Genomic DNA, 19,138 nt, shown 5'->3' on the forward strand with positions numbered 1-19,138 from the left:
TGAGTCCCACAATCAGGCTGGTGGTTCAATAACAGCAGCAAGACTCATTGAAATGGGGTTCAGGAGAGTGGGGCAAAATTATATATATATTACATTACCACCATGCAGAATAGGGAGCTACTATTTAAATACAGGATCTTCTGGGGTTTTCCACCTTGGAGGAGTTCCTCCATAGGAGCTTTGCACTGATGTATCATTTAGTACATGTGGGAATCAATAAAAGCTCATTCTCTAGGGCTGGGACTGACGCTTGTAGGAATGCTTCCCTACAACAGTCAGAAGTGCCAGAGCTTGCTAAAAAAAACCTCAAAACCACAAAAAAAGCATTACAAAGGAAAAATCAGAAGGCTCATTCTATTCAGTGGCAAGGTTTTGAGAAACAGCATTTCAGCTTCATGCAACAGAGTACAAATTTGAGAATTTGAGTCTACTTCACCCTGATGAGTAACCAGACAAATTTCAGCTGAGTAATCCCCCTCAATGACTTGAGCAGCATTTGTGTAATGGGATGCCTGATCCTGCCTCAGGACCATCTGATCTGGCACTGTCAAAACACATTTCTGGTTGGAACAAGGGACAGAGCCCCTCCAAAGACAGCCACGAGCCTTCCTGCCCTGATGTCCCCATCGGCACAGTGAGGGAGAGGGTTACAGAGCTGGTGTGAACCGTGGGTAACCAGTGACCTGAAATCATTAAAAATCTGTGTTCATCACATTTCTCAGGAGGAGGTGGCTTCAGCTGAGCTTCTTGGCTAACCTCCCACTCTGATCACCGCACCCTGCCAGCTCCACTGCCCTGTGTCCTTTTGGTTTAGTATTTTATTCTCCATAATTGCATCATTCCTTCCTGGTATTTCTGAGAAGCACACAGGATGGAAGGCAATGCTCTCTGAGGGCACCACCAGCCATCAAAATGGTTCCTGCACACCTGAGCACTATAGGAACATATGGCAAAGACAGAAATATGTCACCAAGCACCCAAATACAGCATCCAGCTGACACAATCCCCATGGACCTGCAAGGCAGTGGGCTCAGGTCCTCATTCAGAAATACAACTTCATATTCAGCTGCCAGGCTTACAAACCTGCATCTACACCAGGATAATGGATGTTTGACTGGTTATTGCAATTTAAAATACCTAATTTACCTACCTGCAATGGAAGCACAGAGCTGAAGTTAGGAGTGATGTCAGGGGGTGGCACATTGCCTTCATGACTGCTGAGCCCAAAAGCTCCATCTTTCATCTTCCTAGTCGTGGCAAACCATGACCAAGAGGCTTGGTGCCTCCAGGCAGGGATGTACAGACCCTCTCTGAGAAGGCTTACAGCAGGAACTGCTACCCCCTCTGTCACTAATATCCAGAGAGAGGGTTCATGGAACTCCTTACCCCACCCCAGCCATGGGGATGCTTTATTTGAAATTTGACAGCCAAACAGGTCCCTTTCTGGGGGGCAGTCCCCTCTGCCTCCCCACACTGCCCGTGGCACTCAGGAGGAGGCAGAAAGGATGGCAAGGAGGGAAGAAAGGAGAATCTCACTTGCTGTGGCCTCTCCTCCTCAGCGTGTTAATCATTACAGCTCATCCGCTCAGCACCACTTTTTCCTTCTGCACAAATAATTAAGAAACACCTGTGTTCTTTTCATTCAATAACACACGTTTCAGAGAAAGCCTCTCTTTTAAGCTTAGATTATTTTCTGTGACCACGATTCAGCTGACAAAATAACAATGACTCACTTTGCCAAGGACTGAGGAAGGGGGGGAGGGAGAGGCTGTCAACCCTACCTTAAAAATAAAAATATCAAATAAATATCATTGAAAATAAAGAAAGAAGCCACCTTAACATTTTTATCCTTCAAAATGGCCGGTGCCCCCATGCAACTTTGAAATCTGAATAAACTCCTGGAGGTGACTCTTTGCCAACATTCGTGCCTATGCCAGCTTTCTCACAAACGAACAGCTTGTATCTCCATGAAAACCAATGGATGGAACAAATTGTATTAAATTATGTAAAATGATACTAAAGAGCACAATCTACCAGTAAAAAAAAAATATATTTAAAAATTGGAAAATCTTGTTTTTATAAATTTGAGAAAATTGTAAAAGATAATTGGGGGGGGGAATGTTACATTTTTATTATTCTTAAAGGGATGTCATGTGGATTTAAGCAGGAAATGAGATTTATTCTCTCATAGGTCAGACACACATAATTCTTTGGTGCCGTTGACACCTGTGAGTTATTTAGCCTTCCTCATACTTTAGCATGTAGAGAAATCCCATCTCTATGAAGCTGAGCATAGCCCTGTGACAGTCTCAAATTGTCCCTCCTCATCACACTGTAGGAGCTGTCAGTGCACATTATGTATCCAAATTTCTTTCTACTTCTCAGAGACCCTTTCTGGAGGGGGTGGGGGATGCAAATAGCAGTAATTAGCAGCAAATTTACTATATCTTCAGAAAATTATTAAGGATATTTTCAGCACCTATTGGAGACTTTTATAATTTAAATATCCTGATATGTCCATGCAAAGAACATCCCAGTAACTTTGCCTGAAATGGGTTTTAAATTGATGATTTCCAAGCATGAGTCAGTTAATCATGAACAAAAAGATCTGACTATTTCTGTATCCAGGGTGGTGGAGAGGGTGAGGGTGTGAGAGCTTTTGGCTGGTTTGAGGCTTTAAAGGACACTCTACTGACAGAGAATAGGGAGTCAAAATTCAGGGCTTTGTTCTGACAGCCTGCAGCCCACAGGGAGACCCCTGGCACCCCAGCCGCGTGCAGGGCTGTGCCCACAGGTTGGAGGCAGATTTTAGAAAACAGGTTCATCCCTGTGATGGCAGCAGGACCTGGCCATGGGCTGGTGGCTCCTGGTGGAGTCCTTCTGCTGCAGGCAGAGACAGAGCAGCCTCTGGGGCCAGGGGAGGTGGTCAGGGGGTCAGTGCTCAGGTGTATCCCTCACCTGTCTGGATCCACTGACAGGGCCAAGAAATTAAAAAGTCTGCTCTGGCTTATCCTGTCTTCAATCAAAGAGCCAGAGCAACATTAATCCAGTTTTAAATGAAAAAGGTTTTTCTGCATGTGCCTAATTTTTAATCCCCCCCTAAACCCTTTTTCTGTTTTCTCTGCCCCTTCCCCCTCCATTGCAAGGCCCTGAAATGCAGACTCATGATTCTTGGCTGCAACAGATAGATAATTTATTCTGCAACTGCATTAACTCAGCATACATCTAAACCTTCCTAACCTAACTCTGGAAGACTCTGCCACATGACTGAGGGTTAGCTTGAACTCTCAGTTCTGCCACATCGCTCTCCACTGGAGATCTTTGCAATCCCCCAAAAAAACCCTAAAAATAATAAAAAAAAACTTCTGCAGCCAGTAAAGCACATACAAGAACTGCTCAGCAGGACAAATGAGCATTGTAGCTTCCATAGTCACATACACCACAGGGAGCCCCAACTAATTTCCACTCTCAATAGAGCTTATACAGACCTGGAAGCTTAAAATTGTTCCCGTCTTTCCAATGAATAACAGTGGGATCCTGTAAAAAAGACACTCCTTTCCTGAAAGGCAAGAGGAATTTGAAGGCCTGGGGGCTGCACTGGGAGAAGTTGCTCTGCCCTTTCCCGACAGCTACAGAGTAACCGGCAAAACCAAATACACCCAAAAAACCACATGGGCTTCCCCGACCAACCACTGCCTGGAATCCACCTCCACTGCCAGCAAAGGAGTCCACCTGAGACTTGTAAATCATGGGAGCTGAGGCCAGCACTGCCTTCTGGAAAAGGACAGTGTGGTGGCTATTTCTGGAAACAGGTAGAGCTTAAGAGCTGGCTCCAAAGGGTTAATGCTTGGACTTGACAAATTTCCCTGTCTCAGTGATCCAGTCACCACCACAGCCTACCCTCGTGACTCACAACAGCTGGAGTTGCTAAACTGGCAGCGTCACAGTGTGGCATCAGGAAATTTAAGATAAAAAACCATATACAATACGCAAGAAATCCTAATAAATTCTGGAAGCTGTAGACATGTAAATCTCCAAGCGCTAAAAAAGCATCCTGCTAGAGAAACTATTTTTAAAAAAGGCTATTAGGAGGTGTGAAAGCGAAGCTGTCTATTATGTTTCTAAAGAAAGGCACCAAATGCTTATTTTTCATCCCACTGAATTGTGAGTGCCCGTTTTTGACAGACAGTTATCACAAGGTCACTGCCAGTCAGCGGGCTCCCGGCCAGCAGAGCCTCCTGGACATCAGAGGGCCCAGACACTGGGGGAGAAAATTCAACTTGCTGCAACAACGCTGCTTTAGATCATCTGAATGAAACCTGATCCCAGCTGCTGCTCTCTGGGGTTCTCTTCCATACCTTTTCGTATGCAGCGGGATAATTTGATATATTTTTTTCATCGTTTAAATCCAGCAGCTCCTCTACTTACTTGGTATTTTTAATGGGGTAAATTGAGGGAATAAAGTATAATAATAAAAATAAAAAGATGGGGAAAATATTTCCTTCCCCTTTGTGTAGTTCCCACTGCAGACAATGCAAATCCCACAACACGTTTGCAGGGAAATCAGAGCACACTCAGGGCTAGAAGTGCAAATTCGTCTCATCTAAATGATTAAACTAGTAACAGTATAAACAAAGAGCTTTTTATCCCACTGATTTCAGGATGGGTTAGTGCTTTTCTCCAAACAGTCTTCAAATAGTTTATGCTAACCAAAATATCCCTCCAAAAACAGAGCCTTGCAGTGACCAAATAAACAAGAAGATTATTCCAAGGGGGAGACGGCAGCACACGAGGGGAATCCAAACTTTGTGGGGTTGTGCTGAGATCCTGACAAACCCAGCAAGCTCCACACTCACAATTTTATCTATACAAAAGTTCTTGTTTAATGTCCAACCTGCAGCAAAAATGGTGCACCCAGAAACTCCTTCCTTCTGCTTCAATTCCTGTGATTTCAGCCAAAAGTGCCCTCGGTTTTTTTCTTATTGTACTTTACTATCCAAACACAGATTTGCATATTTATTTATGTATTTATAAATCTAGAAGGAACTTTGAGAAAGCAATTATCAAAGGAGATAGAGGACTCTGTGGTCCAATTTCAGCTTTATCAGTTGTCCATAAACCAACAATCCCAGATCCTCATGCCCTCTCCTTCCTGCAGGTATGAACACACCTAGATCTTTACTAACTATCCAATACACCCTTTCCCTAAGTGCCAGGAGGACATTTCCTGTCTCATGTCAAAAGCTGCTCACAGAGTTCAGGAATCAGACCCACAGTCTGTAGCAAAACTGCAGCAACACCCTTAATTTGCTTTCACATTGGCTTCTTTTTTTTTTTAATATTAAAAACATATTTCATCATTACGATCTACATTTCCATTCACACATCTTTTTCATTATTTTTTATCAGCTAATCTAAAATGATACACCAAGTGCTACCTAAAGAGCCAGTTTAATATTAGTTCTTAGAAGGAAAAGATCTGACTCTGATTTTGCTCAGAACTCGCTACCATGAAGCTGTTGGAGTCACACTGGCAGAAAAGTGATGTAAATAAGAGCAGGATCAGCTTACAGGTATTAGGCAGCAGAGTAAAAGAATACATTCATATAAAATCTTACAGGTATACACTCTATACTTGTGATGGAAGTGCTATTTAAGCACACAGCAGTTGAATGAACAAAAGAATGCCTTTTTAAAAAAAATATTTATGTCATTACAAAACACCACAGGAACAATTGCTTTCTCTCCCAAATGTTGCCTGAAATATCCAGAGTACTTGGACTAATAAGGACCTTTTCCAAATTCAGTGCTTCTAAAAAATATGAAGTCTATCATAAAAACACTTATACAGGTGATACACAGTTTTTTCATCAGACTTTTATGCAAGAAATTGGGCTTGCATATTACACATTATTCAAAAAGAATAATTAAAGTCTTACATGGACACGTATCTGCCTCAGGGCAGACCTTTTATGTTGTTTTGCATTCCATGTGTCACTCAAAAGAATTGCAACTGGGAAATGATGTTGAACTAAAATAAGACAAGAACACATTGACTAAAATTATACCCTGTCCAATTTGCTGACACCCCTTTAGACATCTTGCCATGATTGCTCTGGTGCAACCACTGTTCTGTGTATGGGTGACATTTAAACTGAGCATAGTTGTACACTGAACTCAAATAAAGGATTTGAGGACTTTTTTTTCTTCTCCTTTTTGATACTGAAAAGTACATGGGATTTGAAGGCAGAAGAAAAAGGACATACTTGGAGCAGTGATCTGCTTTTGTTATCCTGTCTAGGAAAAGCATTGTTGGTTTTCTACAATTAATATATTTGTGTGAGAATAATCAGATTGGGAGCTTGAACCTTCAGCTTTCATGTTCCCAAAACTCCGACAGAAGTTCATGGGGGGGGGTTTCAGCTCATGAGGATAACAGGGCTGAGCCTTTTTATTCTGTAAAATCAGATTTGCCCAAGGCCTGACAAGTGAACAGGTTTAAGTGGCCCATTCTTTGTGTGGTTTGCCTCCTTCCCCAGGCTGTGGCCCCAGAGGCTGAGGGGGTGCATGGCAGCACCTTCTGGGGGTCCCCTCATCCCACCCCAGCCCCTGCCCTCCCAGCAGCTGCTCAGAAAGACAGGAGCACAGGATGAAAACCCAGGGATTCTTATGATACATTAGAGCCTTTTTTAAACCACTTAGAGCTAAATTTAACACATCCTCTGCATGCTACCCATCCCACCTTTCCTTCCCACCTCTAGCCTTCTCTTCGGCTGTTTTGTTTTCTCTTTCATTTCACTCACTTCCTTAATTAAGTTGATAATGTAATTATGTCACAGCTGTAGCATCCTCCTCTTGCAGAGGTGGCTGGATTTCTGTAACTTCAGCCTGTTTGATGATTGAGTGATAGATACAGAGATAATTGTAACTTCTCAGAAATCTTATTTATAAGTTGTAAAAGGAAGGCGCTGGCTACAGCACAAGGGGGACTAATGTTTGGTATCAAGTGGGTCTTGCTTGCTTTCTGTGGAAAGTCAGAGCTGTACAGGAGAAGGGAAGCAGCAGGGAATGAGGGTTTTTAACACAGAATTCTTAAGTGCTGGGAGAGGGAAAGCACTTCAGTAGGGGGAGGGAAAGAGACCTTCATATTTCAGTAATTGTCAAGGCAGAGGAAAGAAAGCAGCCAGTTCACTAAAATCTCAGCATCCCAACCCTCCCCTCCTCACAAAAATACATAAATGTGTTACACTGAGCTACTGTACATCTCAAATGGAAAAACCCGATACTCTGAGCAAAAGGTTCAAGCTAATTTGACAGATAACCTGTAATCAATATATTTGCCTTCCTATTTTGCTAGAGCATAGAATTTCCTGTGATGTACTTGATATATGACTCTTGGTAATGAAAGAATACTATCCCTGACCTTTTATTACATATGGAAATATTAAAGTGTTTTACATCAACACATCATGGCATATTAATAGGAGACAATCTAGGGGAACAGTTAACTGAGAAGAGGAAAAAGCTTCATCAACTACTCCAGTTTCCAGAAGAGGATCAGAAGTACTTGCCCGTATGAACAAACAAAACATATCTACTGGGAAATGTAAACAGAGTCGGTGTGAATCATGAGACCCATCATGTTTTGGAGCAAATCTGCAAGCACATGCATATTCCACAAATAAAATCTATTAGCAGGAGGTCAAGGTTGCACACTGAAGCAAGTAAAGAGCTAAAACTTGGCCTATCTTCTTTTGACATTGGCTTGCTCGCTTCTTCTCTCTTCATGTGCTACCACTCTGCTATTCTTGATATTCCTCATCTTTCAGCATGCACTTAGAAGACTCTTATATGGAAAACAAAGTTCTCCTCATCATGTCTACATGTGCAGCACAGCCTGCCTTCCCTTCCAAGTGCTGGGGGATGGTTACTAAAAATACCGCTTTCGAAACATTGCCATGCACACACCAAACTTTGATCTTCCAAGCTTTTTCTACACCAGCTTTAAGGCTACAATCCTTATTGATGCCTGTATATATTTCAGTTGAAAGGAGAGAAGTGGGGTGTCTTTCTCTAGCACATCTGATATTCTGCGCAGATTTTGTCACACACAGCATGTTCACAAAATTTTGTGAAGCTTTTGACAGAGCGTGCTCTCCCAAGGAGTGAGATGCTTTTGGTATTTAGCATCCAGTAGGGCCAGCATTAAAATAAGGCAGATTCTCCTGACCTGACAGGATACCTCTCTGCTGGTGCCAGGCCTCCATGGGATCAAAGGCATCCACCTTGGAGATACCTTCAGGCAGCCTTTCATCTGCCTCAGATTTCCCCACCAGCAGAAAATCTCTAGGTTTGCACAGCTGCAGGCCAGGTAAAGCCATAAGTTTTACCATGATCTCTGACCATCTTGGGTCTGACATGTGGTCAACTCACAAATCAGGCCCTGACATACCCACACTGCTAACACAGCTGTCTCTCTCTGAAGAACATTACAGGACATTCTTAAGTTTTCCAATGCAGAAAAAAGATGCTCAGGTGCTGAGAATTCTACAGCTTTAGAGAAAAAAACAGTGTGAACAGGATCACAGCTAGTGTTGTTTTGATTTTATGGTAAAGATGACTTCTAGCAGGAATCTGCAAGCAACTGAGGTGCAGAGCTGCTGGTGGGCACTTCATAACTTTTTAGACACATCTACCTTTGTCCATATGTCTGTTCAGTAACCAAGAAACAAAGATGAGTGCATTGACTCCACTGCCTTTGGTGGACACTGTTTCTGATAATGGAATCACTCTAAATTCAGGTGAACAAGCAAGGTCTAGAAGACACTTTGGGAACTTGTAAGCCCTCTGAGGATAATACTGTCAGGCAAGCTTCACAGCTCAAGACAGCATGGGCACCTTATTACCATCTCCATCTCACCACAGCTTTAAGGCTGTGTTTACCCTGCCTCGCTTAGGTATCACTCATCTTTAAAAAGCAGAAGTAGAGAGGGAAAGAGAAAACACCAAAAACTCCCCCTGTAATGCCCAAAGTGTGATAATCTACTGTGGTCAAAGTTAACAGAGAAACCATGAAAAACTTCAGGTCATTTTCATATGACTGCATTGAACATTAGACAGAGAGAGTTCCTGAAAATTATTACAAGCTCAATCTTTTTGATATTTCAGGGATTCCTGTGTGGACTGAGATGGAGGCAGTTGTGCAGCCCTTTGGAGTGGAGGGGAAACTGTGCCCTCTACCATGCAGGCAAACCAAAAAGTGAGTGATGCAGTTTTCATGGGAGGACTCCATTACCAACTGCCTAAAGAATCTTCTTGTTATTATGAAATGGAAATTATTTGTAAAGAAGGGTTAAAAGTCACATACAGGCATTCACTAGGAATTATTGACATAGGTGTGACATAGAAGATAGCCAATCAAAAAGCAATTTTATAAACATTGTTATTAAATAGTATGGTAATTACTTTAAGTACTGGAGGAATGTCAGGGTCATATGAGAGTTTTGTTGGTGTCATAGTTTTTTATCTGACACTTAGGGTATCAATGACACTTAGTATATTTATTCTGAAATGTGAGCTCTGTCGCCAGCCTAGAAGCTAATTCACATACCACCCCATACTTATACAGAAATAATTTCTGATTTTTATTTCATTCACTAAGTATCCAGCAATGCAAGCGTCAAAGCTCTCCACATATAAAAGTATGGAAGTAATTAGGGATTATGTGGTAAGTGTACAAACATAGTTTATATTACTGTGTATTAGAAAGGACCCCTTTTATAGCTGCCTTTGTCAATTTGACAGAGCAAAGGGTTTTAATGTACTGTAATAAGAAATGTAAGAGGGGGCAAAGGACAGAGAGGCTGTGATGCCTGTTTGTAAACTGCCTGGCCCTGAGGTCCTCCCTCTCTCCTACTCACCCATGCTCCATGCTTATTCTATGGTCATATACATTTTAACTGAGTTAATAGCAGGCTGGTGGGGGCAGAGGCTGGGGGACATCCCTTAAATGCATGTTGTCAGCTGCCTCCAGAGCTTATAGCAGTGCTGCCCAAAGACAGCATGGCACACAAGATCAGCAGAAAAACTTACATGATAAAACATCTTAAAAAAATATTTTATTTTTGCCCTAGGCCACAATTCCATTCAAGATCAGGTGACTGAAATAAATAAATAAATGTAAAAACTGCCTGTGAGGTGAACAGACAGGCAGGGTGACATCCCAGGCAAGACCCTGAGCTGACACATTACGAGCTTGAAATTTGTAACGGGGGTTCCTGTGGCTTTGTGGTGGATTTGTTCCACACCTGTTCCCCATCAGGGGCAGAGAGAGCCCTGACAGGGTGCACAGCCCAGCTTGGAACACCTCACCCCAACCAAGCCACTACCCTGATCCCTCCCTTCAATGAGAAACAGGTCTGGTACAAACACTCCTGCAGCCTCCCCACGTCCTCCACGGGGGCAAGGGGAAGCATGGAGGGATATGAAATGTTATTTACTACTCAGAAGGCCAAGAGCATCCTCCACTTCACATGTAATAGATGGCAGTGGTGCCTCACAGCAAGGAGTTCCAAGTGTAAATTGTAACATGAAATATGTACTACCTGGTAACATCCCTGTCACACTCTGTGAACTTCAGCTCAATTAAAAAAAGAAATCAGCTGACATTGATAAAATGCTATTTTTGGTGTAAATGAAAGGAAAAGTATACCAACACAGATTTAGTGCAATTTTAAAACAAAACCCAAAGGGAGCAAAAAAGGTGGGAAAATGAAGGACCACAGCATATGCTTCAGAAATGAATATACAGATAAAACACAAATGCCCATTTTGAAAGATGTGGCATAACTGCAAGGCACTGTGTTCAAACCTCTCTGTGCTGTGAGCAGACTGGGCACCTCTCATCCCCCCACAGCCACTCCTCTGCCATCCAGCCCCACTCCTGCCTGCAGCTTGTGCTACCCCACGAGCAAGCTGTGCCAAAATCTGCTGGTAGGGAGCACTGGAGTGAGCTTGACTGGCAGCCCAGCACTGGAGCTCCAAAATGTTTTACCAAAAAGGCAAACTGGCTCGGAGCTGCCCTTTCCACCCACAGCTGCTCACTCTGTCCTGTGGCATGGGAAGCTCTGTCACAGCTGGACAGGGAACTGCAAAGGGCTCTTGCATTTTTCTTTTATGCTAGGTTCATCCCCAAGATCTAGTGCAGTGCACAGCCTAATACCTGGAATAAAAATAAGGCCTCGCTGCAAATGTAAAAAATCACATCTTACTGTGATTTATGCAGTAGATAATAAGTTCTGGCTGCAGATTGACTGAATTGGTGGTCCCATATTAAATCTCTAATCTGAAGCATGCAGAGGCTCCTCAGCAAGAGTTTGCACTGTGGCATAAGTACTTGCTAGGAAAGTAAATAATCCAAAAGGCAACTACTTCCAGAAACAACATTAAACAAATCAGCATTTCCTGATGCTCTGGAAACACAATAATTTAATGTGTTGATAGTTGCTTGGCACTTTGGAAACACAGAAAACTGAGTTAGCCCTTCTGCAAGGGGGGTTAGCAGTTTTAGTCTTAGAGTTCTGATACCCTAGAAGCTCTGGCTGTGGTTTTTGTACAGAGATAATAAATACAGGATTTGATAGGGAGCTCACATTTAAAAATAATGTCTCTGATCTCCATTTGGCATGCAGCAGAGATGTAGCAAGCATGATGAGGACAGGAGAAAAGATCAGTCACCAGAAAAAATAGAGTACAGGAAACAGGTGATAGCTTTAGTATAATGAATTCCCTAACTTAAGCTTTAAGTTTATTAATTACAGACAGACATAGGTCTAGGTGGTATGATTTAAATACTCTATTTAATTCAGCATTAAGAGTTTAGTTCAGGTCCTGTCACAACTTTGGGAACTCCAGCTCCAAGCTGGGCTAGATTAGCACATTGCCTCCAGCAGGTTCACCCCCAAATCCAAGCCTTGGTGGTTACCTCCCACCCACACCACTCCATCTCCAAACTTTCTCTTCAAGATGCTCTCTTTCTCAATGTTCACACTATTCTGGGTGCACAGAACAACTGTGGGATGTTCTCATTCACACACCTCAACCACATGGCTTCAGCATCTTTCCTTGGATAAATGGAGACCCATTTAATCTAGATCTAGAAATAACTCAGGTGAGGAAAATTAACTTATATCAGTCCATGGTCACAACATCCCCTCAGGATAGAAAGAACCTTCATGTTAGGCAAGAAAAACCACACCTTTTGTCAAGTGGCAGCACTGTGCTTCTTCTTACTCATCTAATCCCAAGCACTCCTGGGTGACCAATACTGTTACACAATGACTTTACTACTGATAAATACTACTGAAATACTGACTGATAAGAGCAATAGCCAAGGAACCAGTGGAAAAACTGGACACTTAAGGGTGATCATTGCAGAAGTGAAAAAAGAATGCAGATTTTTCATATCAAAAGAGTACTCTAATTTATCTGAAAGCTTCATTCTTATCTACTGCACAGCAAAAATGCAAGCCTCAAAGACAAAATCCTCCACTTTTCTGTTTCAACATATTCAGAATGTAGAGAAGCATATTCAGGAAGTTTCTATATTTGATGATCTTTTTCCATTCTAAGTTTCTAATTAGTACTATGCCCTATTCTGTGAGTTTTATTTTCAGCACTAGAGCCAGCACACAACACCCAGAATGCCTATCCTTCAACTGGATAAAAATACGTACGTCCACATTCATTCTGTAGCAACAGATCCTTTTTTATCCACTTGCTGAGGATGTGGAGCTGGATGGACCAAACCCCAGGAGCTCAGAATCTGTTCCTCCTTTCCCATTTTGTCACAGAAGCACTTGAACTGGTGGCTGCCATTGAGGGCAGACATGTTTAACAGGTTGGTCTGCCACAAGTCCAAACAGCAGAGATATTTTGGGACTCACAGGCAGGGAGGGTTTGCTGTACCAGTCCCTGGTGTTGTGGGCAAGCCCAACTGCCTGCCCTCCAGGGACACAGGGGCTCTATCCAGCACTAGTTTTACAGCAGCTGCATACCGTTTGCACAACCACTTGTCTCCTGGTTTTGTCCTAGAGAAGTTTGCCCCAACTCTGATATGTATCTGCCAGTGTTGGTTAGGACACCACAGAGCAGCCTGCGTGCTTCCCCTCCACCCCACCAGAGTACTGCCTCCAGTCTTTTTCCAGCCTGAGGACAAGGGACATTGTTCACTCGTTCCACCCCAAAAACTTGCCTTCTCACATTCACACTCTGCAGAGGAGCCCTAGAAAGTTACACCTACCCAAAAGGGAAATGCAACCAACCCCCAAAATACGTCTGACTTCAGAGAGACCAGCACAGGTTTCTTCCTATCCTTCCCTTAGCTGAAGTTCAACCTCCAAGACAGCAGCACCATCATATGGGACTGGGGACAGCTGTGGGTGGCTGTGTGCATGGTCCCCTCCCTGAAGGGCAGCTCCAGTTCCACCCACAATAACTGTTTGCAGTAGAGACCAAAGAGATGCCCAGACAAATAGCACAGCTCATTGGGACTCCCATGTCCCGTGCATCACCCAAGATGGGCTCCAATTGCTTTGACTCACACCCCACCACTCAGCTTTTTGATTCTATCTATTTAGTATTTAAGACTTTTTCCTGACTCCTGAGAATTCTTTCAGCAGGCTTACATTTGCATTCAACATTAACAAAGGAAGAGCTGAAAGTACAAAAAAAAAAAAAAAAAATTGGGGGTGGGAAAAGCTGGAGGGAGGTGTAATGAAATGAAGTCAAATGAAAATAAAACAAAAGAGGAACACAGTACATAGCAGGAAAATCAAAAGACAAAATAAAAGATTAAGGACTGCAGGTAAAGATAAAATTCAAAAACTGCTTTAAATGTTGATTCTCTCCCTACTGTTTTTGTTTCATGCAGTATTTTGATGCTAGCATCTAATTATTCTTTGCAGTGTTTTATCTCCCCCATTATAGTATCACCAGATTTTTTTTTATTGGCACTTTCCTTATTAATGATTACAACACCTACGTTTAAGGAGCTAAATGAGTTCTCTCTTTTCCTGAGCTGCAGAGAGGGGGGTCAACAGAGAAATGAGAATTATTCTGTTGTATGCAGATGTGTTATACTCAAAATTATTTTTGGCCATTGAAGTAGCTCCCACAGCTTGCTGAGGCAAAAGAAAGATTCCTCTCCATTCCTAGCTGTGACCCAGGAAAGTCAAGAGATCTCCTTCTGCTCTCCAGTCAATCACAACAGGAATTTAACAAATCTTCCAGCTTCAGCCTAAAAGCATTAACAGTTTCCTTTTAAATACCTGCTCTTAATTAAACTCAGCTTCCTTTTCAGAATCATTCAGCACAGAAACACATCCACCAACAGAATGCTTTTGTTTTTCAGTCTGTGCCTTGGGTCCTGATGCTTGAGCAGTGTGCATCAGAGAGCCGCCCGAGCACGGCTTGGGGACAGTCCGGTGTGCATGGGTACCCCGGGGCAGCATCCTGAGCATCCCTGTGCCGGGCAGCCCGCACGGGCACCGCGCCGGGAGCGCTGCCGCTCACTGAGGGGCTCCGGCTGCTCCTGTGCCCGGCGGGCCGGGGCTGCCAGCGCGGGAATGCACCGGGAATGGACCTGGGATGGAGCTGGGATGGAGCCGGTGGTACCGCCGGGCTCACCCAGGCTGCACTCCCCGGGGATGCACCTTTACCCCAAGGACAGGTGTGGGGCTTTGGGGGTAATATTGTGTAACAACAGAAACCTGCGCTGGCAGGAAGGCAAGGAAAGCCCAAACGCGGGGAAAATAACCAAAAAAAAAAAAAACAGACAGCAACCAACCAAAAAAAAAAAAACCCCACAAAAAACCAAAACCACCAAAAACCCCAGGAAGACGTATTATTCACACATTAGGCAGAAAAAGCAAGCCGAGGCAAATAACTGCAGATAAACTTTTGCCAGCAGCCAGAAATTTTCGCACCTATGCAAAGCTGGCAACATTCTTCAAGCTTACTGCTTTATTTTTTTTCCTTTGGAATCCAAACTATGTCTGCTGTGCTCCCTACACAGGGCACATTAATGTATTGTTTTTAACCGTGGCTTTCATATGCTTTGGTTTCTTAGATATTGCAAGGGCCTTAGTAAGTAATTAGAAGAAATTAATAAAAATCCATATAAATATTGTTCTAAATAACTGCTTAGTAAACCACTGTATATTCATATTACAATAAATAAATTAAATTTACCATCAAAGTTTCATAGGAAAGCAGTAGAACTATCATATTGGAGAGGCAGACAGACAGCCTGTTGGGGAGACAAAAGCTAAAGCTTTCTTAACATAGAAAATGTTCCATGAATAGGGTTAAATACTTAATGGTTGCTAGCAAAAGATAAGACAAATATTCTTTGTTAATATTTATAGAATCCCATCAGGAACTCTTTTGTCCTAGCATTGTTTCCAAAATTCAATCCCCTAGTTATATCCATCATTTTTCATGTGATTAAAGGAATCTAAATTTGCTGCCTTGTCTTGTAAAAGAGTAAAAAGTTAGACCTGTATTATTAAAGCCTCTTGGTTAGAGCAGGAAATGTAATATTGATAGTCTATGCTATATAAGTCTAAAAAACCAACTGATCACACGCACACGACATATAAAATGCATACACAATACATTTTATATGTCGTGTGTGTGTGATCAGTTGGTTTCACAATGTTATTGCTAGGAAGAAATAAGAGATAAATAAAATACTTCAAACTGATAAAAGGTGAGAAATAAAATACTAGAACCACAAGGGTAAAAGAATGCAAAGGCTTTGGTGATGTGGAAGTGCCATGACTGCACTGCTGGGGCAGGAGACCTGCTGCTGTGGGAGTGAGCCCTGACACCCTGCCCTGCACCCAGACCGGGAGCCACAGACAGCCCTGGCTGTCAGAGGTGTCCTGAAAAGATCAGAAACATGCTCAGGGCGCAGGCAGAAAGTGGATATCTGCTGGAAATCCATCCATGAGACTTCCTTGGTGGCCACCCAATGGGCAGGGTGGCTAAGGGTGGCCATGGGGGAGCTGTGTTGAACTGAGCAGAGGCAATGCCAGGCACACAAGGGAGCAAGGGGAGGGCACTGCACCCATCAAACCCCTCCAGGGAGGGCTCACGGGGCTGCAGTGCAGTCACAGCATCATCTCCCAGTGGGGCAGATCCCTGTCCAGCCCTGGAGCCAGCCCATGGGATGGATGGGTCCCTTCCCACACCAGTAAAATGGGAGCCCTGATAGCTGCTATTACTTTTGGTGATAAAAAAAAAACAAAACCCACATTTATTTATTTTTATGTATATACACCTGTACACAAAAGACATCTCCATCTGCAGCAGACTGAGCACCTGCCAGTGCTGGTAACTAGCACCAACATTAGAACCAAAGTGAGCACATTGCTGAGACAGATGAAGCACCCGAGTGCCACTGTGAGCCATCTCCTGAGCCCTGTGTCCCTGCAGCCCCTCCAGCAGGGGCAGGCACACCCTCGGAGCAGCCTCACCTCAGCCCTGCTGGCTGAACCTGCCCAGGCAGGGAGAGGGACAGGGGCTGCGCCACCTGACAGCTCTGTCTGGGGATCTTTATGCCAGACAGAGGAAAAAAAGAGCAAAACCAATGTTTATTCTTTCACCTTTAGAAAACCAAGACTCAGTGTTAAATTCTTCCCTCCTACTAAAAAGGTTTCTTTTTTATAAAAGAGGAAAAAGCCAAGTCCTCATTGATCCAATTTTTATTTCTTTACCCAGAACTTCTTAACAGCTTTAGAAAAATAGATAATTATTGCAGTTAATTTCAGCAAAACAGTTCAAACTCATCAGGGCTGCACAAGTATAATTTACTACTCCTTCTGACTTATTGTTTTGACTAGATGTAGATTGATGATTAAAGTGATAAACAGTAACATTTTTATAAAATGGCTGACTCTGCCAATGGCAACTGAATAAGAAACATGCTGAAATAGCTGTGCTGTTATTGTGATTGTACTCAAGGCTGTCAACAAAGAATATAAGTATTTGACAAGGTGTTATCTAATTGTGTTTTTAAAAGCCACGATACATACATCTTTTAAAGTGTCACTTTAAGCTGCAAGAGAATTTCTTTTATTAAAAAAGTACAAAGGAAAAATGAATGCCTTGCATTTTCTTGTTTCTTTTTCCCAAGCTCTGCCCTTTTGCCGTCATTCGACAGAATATATTTGCTCTTTAGTCAAATTGGCTTTTATTTAAATGGTAGCCCAAAATAGCACAGCAACATTAGGTGTATAAGAAGAAAGAACAGTGTGTCCCACAGACAATTTTTATCTCAACCCTGGTGGGAATTAACTGATCGAAACAGAAGGCTAAGAATAAAATCCTTTTGACGCTCGGAGTTAGTGAAACAGCATTTTGGAGCAAGGAAAAGGTTTGGCTTTTGGATTTTTTTTTAATAAGAGGGATCACCAGGAAAAGTATCTTAACATACTGCCTTTGGAGCTACCTGTAGTCCTTCCATGGTTCATGCTACACACAAGCCTCCTTAAACCCAAAACACATCCTCAGAGAGCCCTTCTGAGCTGGGGAAGGGGTGCCAGCCACGCTGACTCCAGGGCTGTAGAGTGCACTCCCAGACCATCTCAGCCCTCTGCCCCTTGCTCTGCTTTTGAGGCAAAACCTGGAGACCTCAAAAAGCAAGGGCTTTGCTGATACATTAGAAGAAAGGTGAAATCTCTGGGACAAGTGAAGGAGCAGGGGCAGGAGGAGGGGGCACTGGTGCAAGGGCTCTGCCACAGCCCTGCAGAGAGCAATGGCTGGGAGGGAGGGAATTAAAATGGACCACTGAGGGAATTAAATAAAGATGCTACAAAAAAAAGGGAAACTCCTTCTTATGTGTTTTTGCCTTCTAGGATGACAATAGCATTGTGAAATGCTGCAAGGACCAGAGAGAGATGGGGAATTAACTGTTTGGGAGCCCTCTTAGGATGAATTCACAGTGTAGGGAGGAGCAGGGGAGTGTCAAGGACTGATGGCACCTCTGAGCATCTCTCTGGGTGTGGGAAAGGCAGAACATCAAACCTCTTCCCCTTTCAGCTAGGTAGGGAGCTAACACAACCAAGGAGGTGGGCCCTTATGAAGTGGGAAGTCCTGATGGACTTGCAATGCCATCATTCCAAGAGTGTTCTCCATTGGACACCAGCTTGAGAAAGCCCTGATCTTCACCAGGAGCCAGAAACAGACTCCAGCTTTCCATTAGCATTTGCCTTAGAGCTGACCACACATGGAGAAGGGAAAGCTTTGTGGCGAGGAAGATGGCAGCAGCATGGCCCTTGCTTAAAAACACGGCATGTTTTTGGGTAAATAGCTGAGGGTCAGGTAGAGCAGCACACTGATGAAAAATGCAGGCTCCCAAATTGCACTGAGATCCACCAATGTCATTTGCACACCAGTCCCAGCAGCATCACTGAAATATAGAGGTCAACTTGGTCTATTATGGGACAGCAACTTCTAATTTTTAATCCCAGTGGTATTTTAAGCACGGGATAGAAGTTAAAGGAGAAAAATCTCTTTATAATGAAAGACACAGAGAAGTACCATCTGACCTGATTTTGCAAGGCAAGGTGCTTCATCCTTTCCTGGCCTGAGCACTGTGTGTTTGTTTGTATTTGAAGATATATTTGCCAAAAGTTGTGGGGAATGGTGAGAGCTTCACTGTCAGAGGTTAAGAACATCTTTGCTATCATCTGATGGCCTTGGTTCACACAGCATTTCTATAGATCATACCTTACCATTAATTTTAAAACTCAAATTGTTGGTTTTTTTCAGAAGGAGCTGAAAAACACTCTAAAGGTAACGATTGAGTGGCTTCCAGCTTTTGTGTTTAAAGATGTAAGGTATAAGAGACATTGTAGAAAATCCCTTTGCATACAATAGGGAAGGTGCAGGTCCTGGGCCCATGGCAGCCACAGAAAATAACTGAATATGAATTTGAAAAATAACTGAAAAAATAGCTTACTGTTAATATAGGATCTCCTTTCTAATTGGGGATCACAACTGTCAGGTCAAAAGTCAGAAAATCTCCAATTCAAAATCCTGCCCTTTATGTAAATGAACCAGGAGTAAAAAAAAC

The 19,138-nt window shown here is 43.0% G+C and overlaps 1 protein-coding gene across 8 annotated transcripts in view; it reads right to left on the bottom strand.

The window, feature by feature from the left end:
- ZNF536 (zinc finger protein 536) overlaps positions 1–19,138 on the bottom strand; it is a 344,409-nt gene that overhangs the window by 65,881 nt on the left and 259,390 nt on the right. The window lies entirely within an intron of this gene.

The sequence above is a fragment of the Agelaius tricolor genome, unplaced genomic scaffold, assembly GCF_023055355.1.
Source record: "Agelaius tricolor isolate 1412-34295 unplaced genomic scaffold, bAgeTri1.0.p SCAF_15, whole genome shotgun sequence".
In the NCBI taxonomy this organism is placed as follows: Eukaryota; Metazoa; Chordata; class Aves; order Passeriformes; family Icteridae; genus Agelaius; species Agelaius tricolor.